The 25,333-nt window shown below is 43.8% G+C and overlaps 1 long non-coding RNA gene across 1 annotated transcript; it reads left to right on the top strand.

Moving 5' to 3' along the window:
- Positions 1-261: 261 nt before the first annotated feature.
- Positions 262-25,333, top strand: LOC119510838. Its single transcript, XR_005212043.1, has 3 exons — positions 262-334; positions 4,707-4,826; positions 25,132-25,333. It is a non-coding gene; the product is annotated as an uncharacterized LOC119510838 (long non-coding RNA).

Here is a 25,333-nt window from a genome sequence, read left to right as displayed (position 1 = left end):
AGGGGCAAGGATAAAGCAGTGGAAATTATTATTTTTTTGAGTCTTTTGTAGGTGCCTTACAGAATGGCTGGACAAGAACACTATAAAGTAGCTGCTGTTTTAATTTTTCAGAATCTTTTATTATGTTTTTTAATTACATGCAAGTTGTAAAAAAATTCAATCTGTACATAGTAATGGTTTAATGAAAGGGGGAAATTATCCCCTTTCCCCATGTTTAATATATAGTGAATAGTTGGAATATTTTTTTGTCTTAAATAGGTATTGAAATTCCAACTTCATCAAAAGGGGAAACTGAGGCTCACAGAGAGCAAGCAATCTGTTGATCACCTATCAGGTAAATAGCGGGTGGAGCTAGAAAGCCGTGTATTTGACTCTAAAGTTATGCTATTTCTACTATTTTAAGAAATATTTTAAGAATCTGTTCCATCTAGTTTTAAATTATTTACTGTATTATAAAGTCTAGTGAGTATCAGTTTTACATTGATGATTGTCTTTATAAAATATGCAGATATTTTGCACATTAAAGTTTCATTATTAGTAGTTTCCAGTGGCAAAAAAAGCCAGAATTTAACTTGAAGGGAATTTTGGTCATTTGATAAGATTCAGCAGAGCTATATCGGTTTTCCACCTTCAGTTTAAAATTCCAAGTCTGTTCTCCTGGACCCATGCCATGCTTTTGTGCTTTTAAAAATACTTTAGAAGAAGAATTTTAGGATTTACAAAGACATAGCATATAAATACATGAACAATGTAGTCAGTTACAAAATAAATTTAAAAAGATAATATGTGCTTTTTACTTTCTGTCGCTAGATTGTCTATTCTGGACATTACATATAAATAGAATCATACAATATCTTTATGACTGACTTCTTTCACTTAGCATAATGTGTCCAGGATTCATCCACTGTTGTAGCATGTTTTGGTACTTCTTTCTTTTTATTGCCGAATAATTCCATTGTATGTATATACCATATTTTGTGTATCTTTTCATCAATCAATAGACTTCTGGGTTGATTGTACATTTTAGCTTTATGAATAATGTTGTCAGAAACATTCAGGTACAAGTTCTTGTGTGGGTATATGTTTATATATGTTTTCACTTCTTTTGAATATATACCTAAGAGTGGAATTGCTGAGCCGTGTGGTAACTCAATGTTTAACTTCTTGAAGAACCTTCAAACTGTTTTCCTAAGCAGCTTCACCATTTTATATTCCCACCAGTAGTGTATGAAGATTCCAATTTCTTCTCATCCTTATCAACTCTTGTTTATTCTCTGTTTCTTTTTGATAATGGCTGTCCTAGTGTGTGTGAAGTGATATCTCATTGTAGTACTGATTTGCATTTCTTTGATGACCAATTAAGTTATGAATCTTTTCATGTGTTTGTTGGCCATTTGTATATCCTTTCTGGAGAAATGTCTATTTAGATAATTTGCCTGTTTTTTAATTGGGTAATTTGTCTTTCTATTATTGAGTTGTAAGGTTTGTTTATACATTCTACAAACAAATCCCTTGACAGATTGTGATTTGAAAAGATTTTGTCCCATTCTGTGGTTTGTCTTTTCACTTTTCTGATGGTGTTCTTTGAATCACAAACATTTTCAATTTTGATGAAATCCGATTTTTATGTTTTCTTTTTTCAAAATAAATTATGACTGCTTTATTGGTGGTATTGATATCATAGATTGATGTTTTCAGAAAATTATCATGAGTATCGTGTTCAGTGTTATTTGAACTTAAAAATATTGTGGTAGCGCATGCAACATAAAATTTCCTATTTTAACCACTTTCAAGTATACAATTCAGTGGTATTAATTACATTCACGATGATGGGCCACTTATCACCACCATCCATTATCAAAACCTTTTCATCTCCCTAAACAGAAACTCTGTACCCATTAAGCGTTAGCTCCCCATTCTCTCCCAAACCATCACCGCTCGTGACCTATGATCTTCCTGTCTCTATGGATTTGCATACTCTAGATATTCCATATAAGTGAACTCATACACTGTTCTTTTGTGTCTGGCTTATTTTATTCACCACGGTGTCTTCAATGTTCATCTGTGTTGTAGCATGTATCACTTTGTTCCTTTGTATGGCTGTATAATATTCTATTACATGTATAGACCACATCTATCCATTCATTTGCTGATGGACGCTTGATGTTCTTTGAATCACAAACATTTTTAATTTTGGCTATCGTGAATAATGCTGCTGTGACCATTGGTGTACAAGTGTATTTGTCAGGGTTCTCCAGAGAAACAGTGCCAATAGGATATTTATTTACGTATTTATTTTAAGGAATTGGCTCACACAAATGAGGGGACTGGCAAATCTGAATTCCCTACAGCAGGCTGTAAGGTGGAAATACCATTAAAGGTGATGCTGAAGTCCTTTGCCTGAATTCACCTGGGGCAGCTGCCTGACTGGAAATGTTAGCAAGAGCCAGTGCTGGCAGAATCCTTTGTTGATCGCAGAGTCTGTCAACTGATTTCCTTGTAGATGCAAATCCCTTCTAAGATATATCTTCATATTAACAATCAGGCTAAACACCTGGACAACATAACCCAGCTAAGTTAACGCATGAAATTAACCATCACAACTATCTGAGTTCCTGTTTTCTATTCTTTAGGGGATATACCTAGGAGTGGAATTGCTGAGTCTTATGGTAATTCTATGTTTGACTTAAGAGGCTGCATCACTTTTTGTTCCCACCAGCAATGCACAAGGGTTCCAATTTCTCTACATCCTCATCAAAACTTATTTTCTGTTATTTTTTTGATAGCCATCCTAATAGATATGAAGTAGTACCTCACTGTAGTTTGGATTTACATTTCCCTAATAACTAATGACACTGAGATTCTTTTCATTTGTTTGGCCATTTGTATATCTTCTCTGGAGAACTGTCTATTCAGACCTTTGACCCATTTTTAATTGGGTTGTTTGCCTTTTTATTATTGAGTTGTAAAATGTCTTCATATATTCTGGATACCGTTATCAGACATATGATTTGCAAATATATTCACTCATTCTGTGGGTTGTCTTTTCACCTTCTTGATAGTGTCCTTTGATACACAAAAGTTGGACCACTTTTTAAAAGGGGAACCATTAAAGATCCACACAGGTTAGAAATGAAATTAAACTAAACCAATTTTCTGGTGACGTCACATCATACCCTTCTGGCCAGCATTTAAACTGGACACCTGCCCAGAAGCCAACCAGTAACCTGATGAGCTCAGGGGATTAAGGTCATCAAGTCTGAAATGAGGGCCAAACCCTAACCCCTCACTTTCTGGTCTCCTGGCATGGGTTGCTCTAGCAGGCTCTTTCCACATACCTCCCTGCTTTTGTATCTGAAACCCATTTGAAGGCTGGGATGAGCTGTGTGTTATCATTATCTCCACTTAAAATATACAGACTGAAATTCAGAGACCTTAGGTCACTTGCTCAAGGTCCCAGAGTAAGTAAAGAATGGAGGCAGCTTTCTATCCCAGGTCTGCCAGTCCCCCTCCGTGCAGGCTGCCCCAGGGCTACTAAAGTTGGTGTCGTCATTTAGCACCATGTGCTGATCAGCTGGGATCTCAGAGTGCGTGTGTGTGCATGTGCCTGCATGTGAGTGTGAGTGCGTGTATACACATGCATGTGAATGAGCACACATTTGTGTGCACGTGTGAGTCCATGCATGCCTGTGCACATGTGTGAGTGAAAGTGTGTGCACATGTGTAAGTGCATATGCATGTGTCACTGCACTTGTGATATGTCTTGTGTTGAGGAGTGATACCAAATTAGAAGACTGGGTTTGAAGTGAGTTGTGCAATCCATGGAAGACTCATTACACTGAATTGGCTTTTAGAGGCTTTGAAAGAGCAGTTAGGGAAATCTATATTGGTAGGAGTTTTATTTGCAATAAAATGCTGGTGGTTCCAGGAGAAGTGAAAATATTCTGGTGTCAGTTTGAATCCACTGTGGCCCAAGGCTAAGCAGGACCCCTTTTGGGCTGATTCCATGTCTCAGAACCCACCAGACACAGAATCTGCCATTAAGACTGCATGAGAACCACCCCTGTCAACTCAGACTTGAAGAGGGGAGGGGCTCCCTGCACAGGGTCCTCCCCACCTGCCACTCCTGCTGAGCCCGCAGAGCTGCCAAAGAGAGAGGCTGCACTGGCCGCCTCCACACCCAGTCTGTGCACACATTTTCTGTGAGATGGGCCTAATTAACTCCAAGCACAAGGGGAGAGATGGGAAGTGACTTGTCCAAGGTTGCACAGGCAGTACAGCCAGGATGTGAGGTTAGTGTTGGCTGCCAGTGCTCATGCGTGCTGTTTCTGCAACTTGTGCGTGTCTGTTTGATTCCCTCTTGGCTCAGCCTAAGGCAAATCCCCAGCACAGGTCACAAGGAGAAACTGTAAGCTCCTATTCCTCTGTAATCTCATGGCTTGCATGATACCTGGAATCAAGCCCGTGCTCTAAGTGTACTGACAGCATGGACGGCAGATGTGAGCCTTGGGGATTTCCCCCCGTAAGCAAACAGGTGGGAAAACTTGCTCTGTCTCCAAGGCCCTAGGGCCCCCAGGGGCTTTCCCCTCTTTCCAGCCAGTCCCCAGCTTCCTTAAGACCTCGATGGCTCCCCAACATGTGGGATTCCATCCTCTCTCCCATCCACACCTTCTCCACCTCCAGCAGTTTCTCCTTCTCTCCTGTAGGGCTACATCACCAGTCTCACTGGGGTGATGGAGTTTCAGGAGGACAGCTCGAACCCTTATGTGCAGTTTGAAATCCCCGTCACGACCTATAGCGAGACCTTCGGCAAAGACATACGCAAGGTAAGTCCCCGGGACCCCCACTTCCTGCTCCAGTGCCTCTGCAGATGCAGCAGCCACTGGACCCCCCATGCCCCCAGCAAGTGACGACTACCACAAGCAGTCCCTCTCCCCGTCCTCTCTGCTGATGCTGCTATAGATGCTGGTGTTTCTACTGCCCGGTGGGAGGTGGCTCAGAGAGGTTTCAAGCGGGAAGTGCTCTGGAAGGCGGTGTTTCAGGAAAGCAGCATCCCCTGGCCCCAACTGGGTGCTGCTTCTTGGGCCAGGTGGGCCCCTAAGCAGCCAGGGTCCTGGAGGGGTGGCTGGAGAAGGCAACAGGCTTTCCAGAGCCACTTTATGACAAGTGTGACCTGTGGTAGAGGCAGGAGAGGGTACAGCCAGAGAAGTCCCTCCTAGGTCTTACAACATGAATAGAAAAGTGAGTCACGAGGGCGGTGAGAAGTGGGGAGACTGACGAGCTGAATAACTCAGCATGAGTTATTATTTGGTGCTGATGTGGGCTGCCGGCCCGGGGACTCTTCCCAATGGTACTATGCATCTTCCTCCTCCTCTTCTGGGTAATGGAGGACAATTTTTCAGGATCAAAGACAAGAGACAGGTGGCCTTTTACCCAAACTGGTAACCCTCAAAGTTAAGGGGGGCCCATGAAGTCAAGAGGTGCACATAGCAAGCAAGGAGTTGGGACGCTTATCAAAACGAGGGACCCTGGACAGGGTCACTGTGAACCACTGTGTGGAACTGGCACAGTGGGGTGAGTGGCCGTGATGGTGGGTGTGCAGGTCAGGGCAGCGGCTGGTTGCCAGGGCCTGGCCACCCCGGGGCCTTCGATGCCCTCCCTGAAATGTCAGGGGCCAGAGGTGGGAGCTCCTAGGCTGCACAGGGGACACGGTGGCTGAGTCTTATCAGCAAAGGATTAAAGAATTATCTGATTGGCCCTCACTCAGGCCCAGGCTCACATAGCCACACTCATGCTCACACACACACACACACACACACACACACACACACACACACACACACACACATTTCTGTACTCTGGAGAGGAAGATGTCTCTACTAATAAGAGCTGCCTGGGAGATAAAGGGCAGCCCATGCAAGCAAAGGCTGGATAAACCCTTAGCAAAGACCTCAAACATTGACTACAGCAGGAAAGGGTTAAGTGATGCTGGGATACTGAGAATCCAGGGGAGGGGATACTGGGGTTTGCTCCTTGAGGACCAGGGTGGAAGGATCCATCTGAGGAGCAGTCGAGGGTGGGAGGGGTGCAGAGCAGGGGGAAGCTGTGCAGAGCTTGTCAGTGATATGGGGCAGGGGAGCAATGGGAGACTGGCCCCCCAGGATGGGCTGGGATGGTGAGGGGGGGAATCAGAAATTCCTTGGTGGGAGCTTCACTCCACCCCGTGTCAGAGGTAGAGCCACAGGTAGGTCTGATCATCTAACTGAAAGCTCAGTAGTTGGCTGTGATGCAATGGCAGACATGCAGTGTTTGATGGTATTTGGGGCTTGGAGATTTGTTTGTGGCATCATGGAGGGGGTTGATGACTGTGGTGTGATAACCTAGAGGGTCAGGATGTCACCTGCAATGTCTGGGAGGATCAGGATGGCCATATTGGGGGGTTGGGATGGCAATATCGGAGGTTCAGGATGGCAAAGTTGGGGGGTCAGGATGGCAGTGTCTGGGGTTCAGGCTGGCGGTGTCTGGGGGTCAGGATGGCGGTGTCAGGGGGTCAGGATGGTGGTGTCAGGGGGTCAGGATGGCAGTGTTGGGGGTTCAGGATGGCAGTGTCAGGGGGTCAGGATGGCAGTGTCTTGGGGATCAGGATGGCAGCGTCTTGGGGTTCAGGATTTGGACTGCGAGGCTCTGGTGGGGGGTTGGGGATGCTTAGTCCGCCTTGATCTGGGTATAACTACAATGTAAATTTGCTGGCGTTGGGATTCCCCCCTGGTAAGGGGAAGCCGGGACGGGGGATTCCCTTCGTTCAACCCCGATGCTAAAGGAGCTTGCAGGGAGTGGCTGCCTGGGGAAGCGGTCGGTCATGGCCGTCATGGTACCTGCCTTCGCCCTGAGCGACCCTCTGAGGCTGCTCACCATCGGGCCCCTCCCCTGGCTCCCTCACCCCCGCCTCTGCTCCCCCAGGGCCCGCAGTGGGTGGAAGGCGACCTGCCGCGCTGGCCTCGCCACGTCTCTGAGCCAGTAGGAGGCGCCTTGTCCTCCACTTCCTGTTTCCGGTATCTGGGCCTCCGCCGTTGCCAGGGAAACCAGCCTCAAATACCCGGAAGCCAACCGGCGCTGGCCTCTAGGTTCCGAGAGCGCGGGGCCTGAAAGTAATTGAGTTGGAAGGGAAGCTGGTTTTCAAGTGGGCTTTATGTTAAAATGTATCCTTTGGTCAGTTTGAAATCTGCCCTTAATAACTGCATATCCCCGATGTCATCTGCCTGCTTGGCAGCTTACGGCTTTTAAGGAGAAGTTATCCGAAAGCAGGGAATGGAATGGGCTGTAGCAAATGTTTGTTATCCAGGTCCCAGGTGTATTAAAACCAGGATTCAGGGTGAAACGAGGACAGGGGATTAGGACCACGGGGAGCGTGTGAAAGGAGACTCAGCCGTGGCTCAGGTGGAAGATGAGGCTGGGAGGGGCCGGGCAATTTATAAATAAAGGGCGTTCATGTCAGAGAGAAAATAGGTGAGGGTGGGGGTAGGGTCTGGAGCCAAAGGAAGGCAGGGGCAATGATGAGTCATGCTTAGGAGGGAGGGGCTCCTTGGAGGAGACCCACTCTCTTTGGGCCCATTACACAAAGCATTTGGGAAAGGTTCCCTGCAAAGATGATTTATATCTATATCTATATAGCTATATATCCATGTCTATATATCTGTATGTCTATATCATCTCTATTTCTATATATCTGTATCTGTAACTATATAACCATATCTATTTATCCGTAACTCTATATATCATCTGTATCTATCTACATGTATGTAAATATGCTAATGCATATTAATCTTCATCTATAGTAACTTAAAAACAACCACAGCAAACAATCAAACAACAAAAAACAAGTAATTTCTTTAACACTTAAACCAAGGGAGATGGTTTAAGTAAGGGAGAAAATGGATTTTTCTTAAAGTAAATGGCCTGGAGGAAACCTCAGGGAGGGTGAGTCACCCAGGCATTTTAGATGAAGAGGTATCCAGAGACCATGAGTTACTCAGCCCCTTCAGAGTGGGGAAGGAGTGGGTGATCGCCTTTTGCTGCAGGGAGCTGGACAAATACTAATTAAATCATCTCATGCTGGAAGTGCACTCTTGATGGGGGAACGCTGGATGCTGAAATCAGAAGTTGGTGTCTCCAGCTTGCCGGGTAGCTCTAGGCAAAATATTAATCCACTCTGTTCTGTGCTTAGAGTTGTTGGGCACTGGGACCACCCAGTAGCCCCTCACACCCCCACCACCTCCACCGCCACTCCCAGGGACAGGATTTGATGGGACAGTAGCTCATCCAGCTCCCACAAGATTTGAGGAGGCCCTTGTTCTTCGCATTGGGGGCATTGTTTTTCCTTCCATTCTGAGAACTGTCCCAGGAGACCCACAAATTCTGCTTGGCTTTGTTTCACATTGCTCAGCCAGAAATCTCCAAAGGAGGGTTTAACAAGGCCTTTAGCTCATGACGCCTGCTGGGATCAAAGTCGAGGGTGTGTGGGGAAGCTGTTTGGTTTAGGACTAGAGGGAAGCACATACTGTACAAAAGTATGTTCCACGAATGGGGCTCGGTGACTTGGGCTCGCTGACTTGTGTGGCTCCCAGCTCTGATTCTTCTGAGCTTCCCTGAACCTTAGTCTCCCTCAGATGGAAGAGGCAGATAATAAGAGTCTCCTTGTTGAAGAGAGGGGCTAGTCAATGGAAACACCCTGGCACAGCACTGGGCTGCACTGCCCCCTGTGAGACCACCCCCAGGCAGCCTGCACAGTCACATCTGGCAACTGGGACCCTGTGCTTCTCTGATCACATCCATCCCTGTCCCCAGCAGAGGAGAGAGGCACAGGCAGGCCCAGAACATGGCCCCCTGCCTCACAGCACCCTGCCTGCAGCTCCTTACCACACTGTGGGCTAAAGCCCAAGGCCAGAGATCTGAGGCTCCCTTGCTGAGCCCCCCAGCTGGGTGGCAGCCAGGATGACCAACCTCCATGTCCTGGGGCACTGCCCAGCCCCCTTCTGGACCATAAGCAGATGTCTATTCCTTATAAAGACCAAGGGAAGAGAAAGGCCAGGAGAGGTCCACTCTGATGAGATTTTTCATTTAGAATGATGTTTGGGTGTTGGCATCATCAATGGAAGAAGGAAAAGATGGTTGTATCCCCCTCACCAAAAAAAAAAACATGGCCTGCCTGGAGTCCAATACCAGCCACAGCCTTGTGGAGACATTTTTTCAAGGCATGTTAGCTGAGGATGTCCTCCCTTCTCTGCCCTAATGTTGCTGGCCTGGGGGCTCATTCCCTTCCATTGCTGCAGGTCCCCTGGGAAAAATCACCAACTGTCCTCAGGCCCTTGGGACACCTTTTCCCCTGGCACCATTCACCAGCTCGGCGAGGGGCATGGAGAGAGGTTGGGGGTTTGCTTTGTGGGCTTCCGTCCCAGGGCAAAGGAGGTGTGGTACAATGAGTGCAAGCAGGGCTGTTATCTGCTCCTTTCTAGAGCATAGAATCTAGTTGGGATTAGGGGAGGCTGAGAAAGCTTTAGGTCCAACCCGTGTACACAGAGAGGCACATGGTCCCAGCTGCAGGGAACAAAATTTAGCTCCCAAGATTTTCTTTAGCTCTAGAAAACCTGATCTGGTAGAATCTCACTTGGAAGGCAAATCTATTAAACAGTTGTAAAAGCAGCCATGCGGTGGTTGCAATAGTTAGGGAGCTGGGGAAGGAAGTCTTGAAGTTCGCTGACACAGCCTACCCTGCCCAGGCATCTCCAGGCCTTTCTATGCTATTGCAATTGGGAAACTGAGGCCCCAAGACTAGAGAGGCTTGGTTATGTAGCACTAGCAAGCATATGGCAGTTGCTGGGGCTGGAAAGCAGATTTCCTGGGGAGGATATGCTATGGTTGACCCAGGACATCCTTTCCTAACTTGAGATGGTTATGTGACTCCCTCATTCTCCCTCCTGCCCCCAGCACTCTTTCTGCTCCAGCCTCCTGCCCCTGAGACAGCAGCAGGGCCACATGGACCCTTCCCACTGGCCTAGAGCCTGCTGACTTAGAGTTCCTCACTGCCCTCAGCTCAGCCTCCCAGTTCCAGCAATTACTCAGGGAAATGGGAGGCTTCGTCTATCCTCCAAGGTGCTTCTTCTACCCTTGCTTGTCAATTTTGAGTCTTACTAAAAGTTGGCTTTGGCCAGGAATCAAATGCCCCCCAGCCCCTATGATGCCACATTCCCAGGAGGGCCTGGTGGCTGCTGCTAATTCACAGAGTGGTAATTGCTTGTTGTGCAGTGATTGCCAGCCCTGAGACCCCACCCTCCCTGAGCTGGGGGTGACACTGTTAACATGCCCTGGTCTGCTCTGCTTTGTACAAATTGCCCCACATTCTCAGGGCTCAGAAGTTCCAACCAGTGAGCCAGGTTACAGGCACCAGTAGACAGGGTAGCCTGGTGAGGAAGTAGAAGCCACCTTTCACAGCTCAGGTGAGCCGCTTTACCTGGGGGCGGCAGCGGTTGGTGCCCCCGGGAACCTCGTTTGGGGTTCAGGTCAGGGGGTGTCCTAGTGAGTAAGGAGGGAGCACGGGCAGGTGGGTGGGGGGAATAGGAGTTCCTTGCTTCCCTCATAAGCACTCCATACCTCATAAGACTCCAGGCTGTGCACGGAAGAGAAATAAACTTCATTGTCTTCTTGGATTAGCATTCTTACCACGTGTTTCCCAAGGAAAATGTCAACCGTTCTGAACCCTTGTGCAGAACCGTTTGCAACAGAGCTGAGAACCAAAACACTGCTGCCTCATTGGAGTAAAAGGAAAAGAGGCAATTAAGAATTGCATTAGAAGTAACATGTATTGCTTCCTTTTGAAGATAACATTGATATATGCTCATTTTGGGTAGAATGTTCAGAAAATACAGATAAATGAAAAGAAGAATATAAAAGTCAGTTATAATCTCCAAACCAAGAAATAAATGCCTTTCCAGTGCTTTTTTTTTTTTTCATTTTTCATTTTTCTTCCATCCATACATAGAGAATATGTGTATTTACAAAATTGTTACTTACTGCCTATATATTTTATATCCAGACTTACCCACATGCTGCTATATTGGGAGTATTTCCCCATTCTTTTATTCTTCAGAAGTATGATTTTCAATGGAAACACATTCAACCTTACAGAAAGCCGTCATTTATTTTGTCATCCTATATGATGAATATTCATGTATTTTTGCCATATTAGTATAGAATAGTGTTGTAATGAACATTCAAAATACATACAATTTTAGCTATATCTATATTTCCTTATCACTTTTTTTAAGAAGTAGAATTACCAAACCAAGGATAATAAATTATTTTAGGCCCTTGATGCACTTGAAATGTATTTTCAAACTATTTACAGAAAGGTTCACAATTTTCACACCTACCGGTAGTAATGGGAATTTCTGTTATATCATATACTCAAAGCACAGAGTAATTTAGTAAACATTTTTGTTAATTTAGTAGCAAGATGAAAAATTGAATGTTACTAAATTTGCATTGCTGATTTGTGAGTTTATACATTTTATTTATTTATTTTTTTTTGTCATTACAGTTTATGTATTTTAGATCCTGCAGGAAGTAAATAGTGGAGTTATAAATCAAAAATTCAGTAGTATTGGTATTTATATTTACCATGTGATCTTTACTGGAAACCTTTATTTCTTCATGTAGTTTCAGTCAATTGTTTAGTGGCCCTTCCTTTCAGCCTGCTCAACTCCCTTTAGCATTTCTTATAGGACTGATTACTGGTGATGAAGTCCCTCAGCTTTTGATTATCTGGGAATGTTTTTATCTCCCCCTCATTTTTATCCTCCAGGTGTTTATGAATTCTCCAAGTCTCTGATGGTTATTGACTTCTATTTGTATTCCACTGTGGTCAGAGAATGTACTTTGAACAAATTCTTTTTTTTTTTTTTTTTTAATTTATTGAGGCTTGTTTTTATGCCCCAGCATACGGTCCATTCTGGAGAAAGATCCGTGATCACTAGAGAAGAATGTGTGTCCCAGTGACCTGGGATGTAATATTCTATATATGTCTGTTAAAATTCTCTATATCTCTCTCTCTCCTTTCTTTGTTTCTCTGTCAGTAGGGCCCCCTTTAGTATCTGAAGTAGGGCAGCTCTTTTATTAGCAAAATCTCTCAGCATTTGTTTGAAAAATTTAAGCTCTCCCTCTAATTTGAAGGAGAGTTTTGCTGGATAAAGTATTCTTGGTTGGAAAATTTTCTCTCAGAATTTTAAATACGTCATGCCACTGCCTTCTCGCCTCCATGGTGGCTGCTGAGTAGTCACTACTTAGTGTTATGTTGTTTCCTTTGTATGTGGTGAATTGCTTTTCTCTTGCTGCTTTCAGAACTTGCTCCTTCTCTTCAGTATTTGACAGTCTTATCAGAATATGTCTTGGAGTGGGTTTATTTGGGTTTATTCTATTTGGAGTTTTCTGGGCATTTATGCTTTGTATATTTATATTGTGTAGAAGGTTTGGGAAGTTTTCCCCAACAATTTCTTTGAATACTCTTTTTAGACCTTTACCCTTCTCTTCCCCTTCTGGGACACCAATGAGTCTTAAATTTGGACATTTTATTTTATCTAATGTATCCCTGAGATCCATTTCAAGTTTTTTTACCTTTTTCTCCATTCTTTCTTTTGTTCTTTCATTTTCTGTTCTGTGTTCTTCGAGGAGGCTGAGTTGTTGTTCAACTTCCTCTATTCTTGTATTATGAGTATCCAGAGTCTTTTTTTCTTATTATTGTAAATGCTATTTTTTCTATTTTAAATCTTCATTTTATTGAGATATATTCACATACCACACAGTCATACAAAACAAATCGTACATTTGATTGTTCACAGTACCATTACATAGTTGTACATTCATCACCTAAACCAATCCCTGACACCTTCATTAGCACACACACAAAAATAACAAGAATAATAATTAAAGTGAAAAAGAACAATTAAAGTAAAAAAGAACACTGGGTGCCTTTGTCTGTTTGTTTGTTTGTTTCCTTCCCCTATTTTTCTACTCATCCATCCATAAACTAGACAAAGGGGAGTGTGGTCCTTATGGCTTTCCCAATCCCATTGTCACCCCTCATAAGCTACATTTTTATACAATTGTCTTCGAGATTCATGGGTTCTGGGTTGTACTTTGATAGTTTCAGGTATCTACCACCAGCTACCCCAATTCATTAGAACCTAAAAAGGGTTGTCTAAATTGTGCGTAAGAGTGTCCACCAGAGTGACCTCTCAGCTCCTTTTGGAATCTCTCTGCCACTGAAGCTTATTTCATTTCCTTTCACATCCCCTTTTTGGTCAAGAAGATGTTCTCCATCCCACGATGCCGGGTCTACATTCCTCCCCGGGAGTCATGTTCCACGTTGCCAGGGAGATTCACTCCCCTGGGTGTCTGATCCCACGTAGGGGGGGAGGGCAGTGATTTCACCTTTTAAGTTGGCTTAGCTAGAGAGAGAGGGCCACATCTGAGCAACAAAGAGGCATTCGGGAGGAGGCTCTTAGGCACAATTATAGGGAGCCCTAGCCTCTCCTTTGCAGCAACAGTCTTCCCAACGGTAAATCCTGTGGTAGAGGGCCCAACCCATCAAACCACCAGTCCCCTATGTCTGTGGTCGTGTTAGCAACCATCGAGGTAGGGTAGGCCAATACCCCTGCATTCTCCACAGGCTTCTCAAGGGGGATCTACATATTTTTTCCTTGTTTTTTTTTGTTTTTTTAATTTTTTTTTTAAATCAACTGTATGAAAAATAAAAAAATAAAAAAATAATTTAAAAAAAAACATACAATAAAAGAACATTTCAAAGAGACCATAACAAGGGAGTAAGAAAAAGACAACTAACCTAAGATAACTACTTTACTTCCAACATGTTCCTACTCTACCCCAAGAAAGTTACCTAATATAGCAACATGTCTGTGAACTTGTTCCTACTATACCCATCAGAAATTTACAGACCATAGTCATTCCTGGGCACTCCCAGAACGTTAAATTTACCCACGATAGCTTATCTGTTCTTCTTGGATTATTGTTCCCCCTTCCTTAATTGCTCTCTATTGATAGTTCCCCTACATTCTACATTATAAACCATTTGTTTTACATTTTTCAAAGTTCACATTAGTGGTAGCATATAATATTTCTCTTTTTGTGCCTGGCTTATTTCGCTCAGCATTATGTCTTCAAGGTTCGTCCATGTTGTCATATGTTTCACGAGATCGTTCCTTCTTACTGCCGTGTACTATTCCATCGTGTGTATATACCACATTTTATTTATCCACTCATCTGTTGAAGGACATTTGGGTTGTTTCCATCTCTTGGCAATTGTGAATAATGCTGCTATGAACATTGGCGTGCAGATATCTGTTCGTGTCATTGCTTTCCGATCTTCCGGGTATATACCGAGAAGTGCAATCGCTGGATCGAATGGTAACTCTATATCTAGTTTTCTAAGGAACTGCCAGACTGACTTCCAGAGTGGCTGAACCATTATACAGTCCCACCAACAATGAATAAGAGTTCCAATTTCTCCACATCCCCTCCAGCATTTGTAGTTTCCTGTTTGTTTAATGGCAGGCATTCTAATTGGTGTGAGATGGTATTTCATTGTGGTCTTCATTTGCATCTCTCTAATAGCTAGTGAAGCCGAACATTTCTTCCTGTGTTTCTTGGCCATTTGTATTTCCTCTTCAGAGAACTGTCTTTTCATATCTTTTGCCCATTTGATAATTGGGCTGTCTGTACTATTGTCATTGAGTTGTAGGATCTCTTTATATATGCAAGATATCAGTCTTTTGTCAGAGACATGGTTTCCAAAAATTTTTTCCCATTGAGTTGGCTGCCTCTTTACCTTTTTGAGAAATTCCTTTGAGGTACAGAAACTTCTAAGCTTGAGGAGTTCCCATTTATCTATTTTTTCTTTTGTTGCTGGTGCTTTGGGTGTAAAGTCTAGGAAGTGGCCGCCTAATACAAGGTCTTGAAGATGTTTTCCTACATTATCTTCTAGGAGTTTTATGGTACTTTCTTTTATATTGAGATCTTTGGTCCATTTTGAGTTAATTTTTGTGTAGGGGTTGAGGTAGGGGTCCTCTTTCATTCTTTTGGATATGGATATCCAACTCTCTCAGCCCCATTTATTGAAAAGACCATTATGACCCAGTTCACTGACTTTGGGGGACTTGTCAAAGATCAGTCGGCCATAGATCTGGGGGTCTATCTCCAAATTCTCAACTCAATTCCATTGATCTATATGTATATCTTTGTGCCAGTACCATGCTGTTTTGACAACTGTGGCTTTATAATAAACTTCAAAGTCAGGGAGTGTAAGTCCTCCCACTTTGTTTTTCTTTTTTAGAGTGTCTTTAGCAATTCAAGGCATCTTCCCTTTCCAAATAAATTTGATAACTAGCTTTTCCAAGTCTGCAAAGTAGGTTGTTGGAATTTTGATTGGGATTGCATTGAATCTGTAGATGAGTTTTGGTAGCATTGACATCTTAATGACATTTATCCTTCCTATCCATGAACGTGGAATATTTTTCCATATTTTAAGGTCCCCTTCTATTTCTTTTAGTAGAGTTATGTAGTTTTCTTTGCATAGGTCTTTTACATCTTTGGTTAAGTTTATTCCTAGGTAGTTGTTTTTTTTTAGTTGCTATTGAAAATGGTATCTTTTTCTTGAGTGTCTCTTCAGTTTGTTCATTTCTAGCATATAGAAACATTACTGACTTATGTGCATTAATCTTGTATCCTGCTACTTTGCTAAATTTGTTTATTAGCTCTAGTAGCTGTATCATTGATTTCTCAGGGTTTTCCAAATGTAAGATCATACCATCTGCAAACAATGACAGTTATACTTCTTCTTTTCCAATTTGAATGCCTTTTATTTCTTTGTCGTGTCGGATTGCCCTGGCTAGCACTTCCAGCACAATGTTGAATAACAGTGGTGACAGCGGGCATCCTTGTCTTGTTCCTGATCTTAGAGGGAAGGCTTTCAGTCTCTCACCAGTGAGTACTATGCTGGCTGTGGGTTTTTCATATATGCTCTTTATCATATTGAGGAAGTTTCCTTCAATTCCTACCTTTTGAAGTGTTTTTATCAAAAATGGATGTTGGATTTTGTCAAATGCTTTTTCAGCATCTATTGAGATGATCATTTGATTTTTCCCTTTCGAATTGTTAATGTGTTGTAATACATTGATTGATTTTCTTATGGTGAACCGTCCTTGCATGCCTGAAATGAACCCCACCCACTTGGTTATGGTGTATGATTTTTTTAATGCCTTTGGATTTGATTTGCAAGTATTTAGTTGATGATTTTTGCATCTATATTCATTAGGGAGATTGGCCGGTAGTTTTGCCTTCTTGTAGCATCTTTGCCTGGCTTTGGTATTAGATTGATGTTAGCTTCATAAAATGAGTTAGGTAGTGTTCCATTTTCTTCAATGTTTTGAAAGAGTTTAAGTAAGATTGGTATCAGTTCTTTTTGGAAAGTTTGGTAGAATTCCCCTGTGAAGCCATCTGGCCCTGGGCATTTATTTGTGGGAAGATTTTTGATGACTGATTGGATCTCTTTGCTTGTGATGGGTTGGTTGAGGTCTTCTATTTCTTCTCTGGTCAGTCTAGGTTGTTCATATGTTTCCAGGAAATTGTCCATTTCCTCTGCATTATCCAGTTTGTTGCCATACAGTTGTTCATAGTATCCTCTTATAATTTTTTTAATTTCTTCGGGATCTGCAGTTATGTCACCTTTTTTATTCATTATTTTGTTTATATGGGTCTTCTCTCTTTTTTATTTTGTCAGTCTAGCTAGGGGCTTGTCAATCTTGTTGATCTTCTCAAAGAACCAACTTTTAGTGATATTTATACTCTCTTGTTTTTTTGTTCTCTATGTCATTTATTTCTGCTTTAATCCTTGTTATTTATTTTCTTCTACTTGGTTTAGGATTGGTTTGCTGTTCATTTTCTAGCTTCTTCAGTTGATCCATTAGTTCTTTGATTTTGGCTCTTTCTTCCTTTTTAATATATGTGTTTAGTGCTATAAATGTCCCCCTCAGTACTGCTTTTGCTGCATCTCATGGGTTTTGGTATGTTGTGTTCTCATTTTCCTTTGTCTCTATATATTTAGCAATTTCTGTTGTTATTTCTTCTTTAACCCACTGATTCTTTAGGGGTGTGTTGTTTAACCTCCAGGTTATTTGTGAATTTTCTAAGTCTCTGATGGTTATTCACTTCTAATTGTATTCCATTATGGTCAGAGAATGTGCTTTGAATAATTTCAATCTTTTTAAATTTATTGATGTTGCAGCATATGATCTATTCTGGAGAAAGTTCCATGAGCACTAGAGAAGTATGTGTATCCTGGTGATTTGGGATGTAATGTTCTATATATGTTTGTTAAATCTAATTCATTTATCAGATTTTTCAGGTTTTCAATTTCCTTATTGGTCTTCTGTCTGGTTGATCTATCTATAGGAGAGAGTGATGTGTTGAAGTCTCCCACAATTATTGCGGAAACATCAATTGCTTCCTTTAGTTTTTCCAGTGTTTCTCTCATGTATTTTGTGGCACCTTGATTGGGTGCATAAACATTTATGATTGTTATTTCTTCTTGTTGAATTGCCCCTTTTATTAGTACATACTGGCCTTCTTTGTCTCTCAAAACATCCCTGCATTTAAAGTCTATTTTATCTGAGATTAATATTGCTACACCTGCTTTCTTTTGGCTGTAGCTTGCATGAAATATTTTTTTCCATCCTTTCACTTTCAATTTCTTTGTGTCCCTGTGTCTAAGATGAGTCTCCTGTATGCAACATATTGATGGTTCATTTTTTTAAATCCATTCTGCGAATCTATATCTTTTAATTGGGGATTTTAATCCATTTACATTCAACGTTATAACTGTGAAGGCATTTCTTGAATCAGCCATCTTATCCTTTGGTTTATGTTTGTCATATATATTTTTCCCCTCTCTCTATTAATATCCTTTAATGTATCCGTACCGAATCTCTATAGTACTGAAAAGTTTCTCCAAGTCTCTCTCTCCTTTCTTTGTTTCTCTTTGAGTCTATAGGGCTCCCTTTAGTATCTCCAGTAGGGCAGGTCTCTTGTTAGCAAATTCTCTCAGCATTTGTTTGTCTGTGAAAAATTTAAGCTCTCCCTCACATTTGAAGGAGAGCTTTGCTGGATAAAGAATTCTTGGTTGGAAATTTTTCTCACTCAGAATTTTAAATATATTGTGCCACTGCCCTCTCACCTCCATGGTGGCTGCTGAGTAGTCACTATTTCATCTTATGCTGTTTCCTTTGTATGTGGTGAATTGCTTTTCTCTTGCTGCTTTCAGAACTTGCTCCTTCTCTTCCGTGTTTGACAGTGTGATCAGAATATGTCTTGGAGTGGGTTTATTTGGATTTATTCTATTTGGAGCTCACTGGGCATTTATGATTTGTGTATTTATGGTGTTTACAAGATTTGGGAGTTTTTCCCAACAATTTCTTTGAATACTCTTCCTAGACCTTTACCCTTTTCTACCCCTTCTGGAACATCAATGAGTCTTATATTTGGACGTTTTATATTATCTATCATATCCCTGAGGTCCATTTCGATTTTTTTTATTTTTTTCCCCTTTCTTTCTTTTGTGCTTTCATTTTCCATTCTGTCATCTTCCAGGTCACTGATTCATTGTTCAACTTCCTCTAGTCTTGTACTATGAGTATCCAGAATCTTTTTAATTTGGTCAACAGTTTCTTTAATTTCCATAAGATCATCTGTTTTTTTATTTAGTCTTGCAATGTCTTCTTTATGCTCTTCTAGGGTCTTCTTGATATCCTTTGTATCCTGTACTATGGTCTCATTGTTCATCTTTAGTTCTTTGATTAGTTGCTCTAGGGACTGTGTCTCTTCTGATCTTTTGATTTGGGTGTTTGGGCATGGGTTATCCATATCATCTGTTTTTTTCATATGCTTTATAATTTTCTGTTGTTTTTGGCCTCTTGGCATTTGCTTAACTTCATAGGGTTCTTTTAGGATTTGTAGACCAATTGAAGTCCTTATCTCTAATTTGTGAGATCTACAGCTTCATGGTGCACACTTTCTCTAACTAACCAGCAGCTAGCGTCCACGAGCCACCTGTTCTCCACAAGCCAGTTCTCCCCTGCTTTGCCTTTGTGGTGAGTGGGGAAGTGAGTCTTGTGGGGTCCAATTGGTGTGCCAAGCTTGCGTGTGTAGTTGGTGTTCCTCGCCCTGTATATGGGACGTGTGTCTGGGCAGTCAGAGAGGGGGGATGGCTCTAACAATCAAATCACCCTGGTGTTCCTGGAGTTTTAAAGCTGCTGCAATAGTTTAATCCTTCAGTTCAGTCCTGCCACAGTTTGTCTGTGCCACTGACCCACAAGTCCTTGGTATTGGCGTGTGGCCCCTGAGACTTGCGAGTGGGTCCCTCTTCCATGCTGTGCACCCTCTGGTCCTCTGTTGAGGGATGACTGTGCTATGTCACAGGTGAGTGATGTCCCCCCAGGGCCATTCTGGGCTGGTGGGCTGTGTAAGGAGGCTCCCAGTCTGCGGAAATGATGGCTGAATGGGGCTTTGTTAATTCACACTGCTCCATCTTCCCAACTCTGGGACAACCAGCTGAGCATGCAGGGAAGGCTAATGTCCACGCCCAGTTTTGTGGTGTGGTTGTGTTATTTGAAGCACTTCCGTCACACTGGGTTGTCTGGGGCAGCTCTGGGCTGTGGGGCTGGTGACGGGCAGGAGTGCTTCCTGTCCACCAGGATGATGGCTGTGAGTGGACACCCCCCTTTTCTTGGGAAGTTGTGGTGTTCAGTGAATTTTCTCAGTCACTGGATTATTGCCTTTTTTCTCAGAGCTCTCTTAGTACTGCTCTTGTCTTGACCTGCCCAAATTGCAAGTCTTTGAGGCTTTCTGTATTGGGCTTCTTAGAGTAATTGTTTTAGAAACAGAAAAAAAAAAGATTACAAAAAAAAAAAGAAGCACTCCTCGCAGATCTAATGGGTTATTGAAATGCTAAGAGACAAAGCAATTAGGGCCATTAAGGAAAAATCCAGGGGGCAGAGAGATCAGTTTTTCTTCGGGATTTGCTTATGAGCCGCAGGGCCTGAGCTCTGCCCTTCCCCTTTCTATGTTCACCAGAACTCCAAAAAGCCTCCGCTTTCATTTTTGAGTTTTTCTTGCTGTTTTTTTGCTATGCCTGTCTCCTCTCTGCTGGGCTGGCTGCTCTCAGATTCTCTGGTGTCTGGTCTCAGTCTATCTATGGTTGGAGTTTGGATCAGTAGAATGAGTTTCTGATAAGAGGTGCCACTGCAGTTCTCCCTTCTCCTTCCCAGCACTGACGGCCCCTCCTCCCATGGGACTGAGCCTGGCAGGGAGGGGCGTGGGTCCCCTGGCCGCAAAAACTTACAGATTTTGCTGATCTCAGCAGTTCGACGTGTTTGTGAGTGTTGTATGAAGTATGCCCAAAGTCAAATTGCTCTGCAGTGTCCAGTCCACGCAGTTCCTGGCTTTCTACCTACTTTCCTGGAGGAGTAACTAAAACATACAGCTCACCAATCTGCCATCTTGCCCCACTCTATCCAGAGTCTTTTTAATTTGGCCTACAGTTTCTTTAATTTCCATAAGATCTTCTATTTTTTTAATTTACTCTTGCAATTTCTTCTGTATGCTCGTCTAGGGTCTCCTTTATGTCTTTTATATCCTGTGCCATGCTCTTCTTCATGTCCTTTATATCCTGAGCCAGGCTCTTGTTGCCTGTCTGTAATTCTTTGATTAATTGTGCGAAGTACTGTATGTCTTCTGATCTTTTGATTTGGGTGTTTTGGTTTGGGTTCTCCATATCATTTGGTTTTATCATATGCTGTAAGATTTTCTGTTGTTTTTGGCCTCTTGGCATTTGCTTTACTTGATCCCTAATTTGACAGAACTGCAGCTTGGTGGCATACACTTTCTCTAACCAGCAGATGGTGTCCGTGATTCACCTATTCCCCTCAAGTCAGTTCTCCCCCACTTTGTCTTTGTGGTGTATGTGGGTCTGATTCTTGGGGGGTCCAATTGGTGCACCAAGTTTGGGTGTGTTGCTGGTGCTGTCCGCTCTGAATGTGGGGCGTGTGTCTGGGTGGTTATGCAAGCAGGACAGCTTTAATAATCAAACCTCCCAGGTGTTCCTGGAGATTTAAGGCTGTTCTCTGCTGCTGACCTACAAGTCCTTGGTACTGGTGTAGGTTCTCTGGGATTTCTGAGCAGTTCCCCCTTCCCTGTTGTGCTCTTCCAGGACCTCTGCTGAGGGAGGGCCGTGCCACGTCACTAGTGCACGCTGGCCCACCAGAGAAGCCCTGGGTCACTGGGCCATGCAGGGGTGTTCCCAGCCCGCTTCAAGGATGGTTGAATGGGAAGTGTTAACTTCCTCCTTTTCACAGAGCTCTGCCCTCTCAGCTCTGGGACAATCAGCTGTGGGTGTATTAAAGGCCACTGTCCACGGCCAATATTGTGGCTTGTGTGTAGTGCTGTGGGAAAGATTCCCCATCACACTGGGTTTCTTCGCACGGCTCTGAGCTGTGGCTCTGGCCCCAGGCAGGAGCGTCCTCCGCCCGCTGGGGAGATGGCTGCAAGAGATGCCTTTTTTTTTTTCTCCTTTTGGCTCCCCTCTGCTCCTCTGGTCTCAAGACAGTCAGCAGCGGGTGTGGGATGGGGTATCCTCCACGCCAGACACCGAGGTATTAGCCCAGCCTGCTCTCCCTGTGATATCTGCAGCCACTCCCAGGCTTTTTTTTTTAAGAACTAGTCCATCTCCAAACGCCAGCCCACCATTCCCCACACTGCAGCGTGGCCATGGGACTTTCAGCTGACTCGCTCACTCATTTCAGAATGCAGGCTCCTGGTTTCACCAAATGCACATTCCCTGTGGATTTAGCAGATCTTGTCCGGCTGTTGCATGGCTGGCAGTGGTGTTCTGGGTCACTTTCTGGTTTTTGTCTAGTATTTTTCACAGAGATTTTTTTTTGCCGTCTCACCTAGCCACTGTCTTAGGTTCTCCTTGAGGTTGTACATTTTAAAATATAATTTTTTTGTCATATGCAGTTTGAATTTTGTAAGTTTTATCTTAGGTCCTTTGCCCATTTTAATTGGGGGTGAAATTTTTCTTGTCAACTCATGCAAACTCTTTCAGAAGGGAATTGATACTTATTTGGATGAAGTAATTTGTTCCAATAAATTGCTTGCCCTTGAATTAAAAAATATTTTCACATAGAGACTTTAAAAATATATGTGATCATATAATTTGATTACCCATTTGCAATATTTTCCATTGTTTGTATTTTCAGAAATTCATGACCAATTCAAACATTAGATACTATTTACCTTTACTTTCCTGTTGTATTTTTACATTTTGATTTTATGTCTATGAAGTGTCTCCTATTTATCTTTAATTAATTTTGGATAAAATATGACATGATGGTCTGGCTTTTATATTTTTCCAAAAATAGTTCCCATTACTATTTATACAGTAACCCTTCCCTTCCACACTTCTTTGGATGTCACCTTTGTCATATAGTATAGTACAATTTTGCACCTCATTTATTTTTTAACTCTTAGGTTTTTTTCCCTCTCCTTTTTTCTTTCAGTTTAAGTTGAATTCGTCTTTTATTTTGTACATTATTAGAATCTGTTCATCTGCAAGTAACAGAATGCCCACCTCAAATGGATTAAACAGTAAGGAAGACTTATTATCTCACATAAAGAGAGGTCTGGGGCTCGAGCAGCTCCAGGGTTGGCTAATTCAGATGTTCAATGCCCAGATCAAAGATGCGGGTCCTTATCTTTCTGCTTCACAGTTATCAGAGCTTAGTTTCTGTTCCTCTCAGAATTTCCAGATGGCTGAGGCAGTCCTGTCCCAGCCAGAAAAGAAGGCTTCATGTGGAAGAAGGGTGTTGTTCCTTTCCATGTGTCTGTCCCCTGGGTAGAAAGGAGGGAACCTTTCTTACAAGACTCCCAAGTTGTCCAGCGTTTACTGTTTTTAATGATCATTTTGCTTTTATGTTTTTGCCACTGAGGTTTTCCACCTACATGCATATGTGACCCTGACAAATGCTGCGTGTTCACATGTATTAGATCTGTGAGCCCCTGGTAACGTGCATGTAGAATTGCTCATTCTTTTGCACTTGTGTGAATATAGGTCTTGAATGCTGCAAATAATTTAACCGTAAAAATCATCTGGACTGGGAGCTGGTTGGTAAGCTAGTACTTTGATGTCCTGAAAACTTTCTTTTCTGGTTTCTACATTTCCTTGAGTCAATTGTAGTTATTTACTTCACAAAAAATCTTGCATTCACTGGGATTTTCAAATCCATTACTTTAAGTTCTACATAGTATTCGTGATTAACTTTGTAAAATCTTTATCTGTTGATGTCTCTCTCTTTTCATTCCTATTGTAGTGTAATTGTGGTGCAGTGGGGCGCTCCAGGTCCCCAGGCCAGGGCAGGAAGGGCCTCAGGGCACTGCCTGCAGAGCTCCCTCCTGCTGGGCCCACCCCCCACCGCCCACTCCTTTCTCCCCAGGCCACTGCTCCAGGCACAGCCCGCTACTTACATATCCAGGAAGAAGTAAAGGTCAAAGTCGGAGTAACAGATTCCCGTATCAGTTCTTTTCACATGGAAGGCGTTCCTTCTGCCCTGAGCATGGAGGGGTCTGCCCCCTGCGCCTGGCACTTGTAGCCACAGAACTAGCTGCAGCAGCAGCCAGAAGGGTGCAAGCCCAGGAGCCCTGGGGGCACGGCTCCCCATCCTGCTTTTCTCTCTGGTGGGCCCGCAGTTGGGAGCCCAGGGCTGAGCTTATGCGGCCACCACAAGCCACCACCAGGCGCCACCTCCACCGGTGCCAATGGGCCACTGCCCCTGCGCCTTTGACCTAGACACGCTCGCCACTTGCCCCACACCTGCCCTGGGTGTGCAAACGTGAAGCGGCTGGCTCCGGACACCCGCCGCCAGCTGCCTGGTTGCTGCCCTTTGCACCCTGGGACCCTGTTATTATGACAGCCATGAAGTTGACATGGTGACTTTGTGACCTGCAGATTTGTGGGGCTGTTAACAATAGCAAGGGGTGGGGGTAGATCTTTGCAGGGTGTGAGGTGGATAAATAAGGCACCCATTTCACCCATGTTAGATTCCAGAAAAAGCATCTAGTATATAGAAGGAATTTATGACCTCGGGACCCTGCAGCTTATCTCAGAAAAACCAGGTGCACCATAAACTAAAACATGAAGGCTGTTCAAGGCTGTTCCAGCTGTGGTGGCACCTCGACCCCCAGGGAGTGTATAAGGCAAGAAGTCCAGAGCAGTCCAGAAAGGAGCCTGGGCCAGTGAAGGACACAGCACCTTGGGGGGTGTCTGTGCCCTGCAGGCTGGAACAGGTCACCGGGTCAGCACAGGGGCAGGGCTGGCTATTCCAGGGTCCCAGAGGAGCGAGCAGCCCAGGAGGGAGCACTGGGTGGGACACGGAGCAGATGCAGGAGCAGGGCAGGGGGAGGCCGGGCCAGGCACCCAAGCCCATTTCCCAGGGCTGGACCATCCATCCTGGCAGGGGCTGGGCACAGCTTCCTGACCCACCCATGGGCGACTGTCACGAGTGAAAAGCACTGGCAGGGGCTGTTCAAATCACGGGGAGGCAACGTAGAATAAAAAGGGATTACAGAGAGTCCAGCTTACCCTGCAAAGCAGACATGGCATGAGGAAGCTGCACGGCATGTACAGAATGTCCAGAAAGTGTCAGAGACTTCTGCCTGGGCCCCAAGACCATGCACAGAACCTTGGGAGCAGGAGCCTGGCAGCCAGAGTGTTGGCAGGAAGCAGGGGCAGGGAGGAGGGGAGTCAGTAGGTCACAGTCTTAGAATCTGGAACAAAACAGCATTTTTGTTGGGGAGTGGGGAGAAGTCAGGGGCTCCTTTTAGAGGACAAGTTTAAAAATTGACAGAGCTACATGTGGAAGGATGAGGGGTTCCTGAGGGGGAACATGATGGGGGTGCAGGGGTCTGGGCTGGGGATCTTGTTTTGTTATTGCAAGTACCCTTGTCCCCATTTTACAGGAAAGAAAACAGAGGCTCAGAAGGGAAGGCTCCATTGGGTCTGGGCCTCTGATGCTGGAGCACAGGCCTGGCAGGGGCTCCTTCTCTCCAGTGGAGACAAACAGACCTGCCCTGGACATGCTACCACCAGGCAAGGGGCAGAGCCTGGATGCCGACGATTCCCGCCAGCAAGAGAGCTGCGGCCTCCATCCCTGGCTCTCGG

Source organism: Choloepus didactylus, chromosome 15 (assembly GCF_015220235.1).
Source record: "Choloepus didactylus isolate mChoDid1 chromosome 15, mChoDid1.pri, whole genome shotgun sequence".
NCBI classification, from domain to species: domain Eukaryota; kingdom Metazoa; phylum Chordata; class Mammalia; order Pilosa; family Megalonychidae; genus Choloepus; species Choloepus didactylus.
This window is presented reverse-complemented; position numbering and strand designations above follow the sequence as displayed.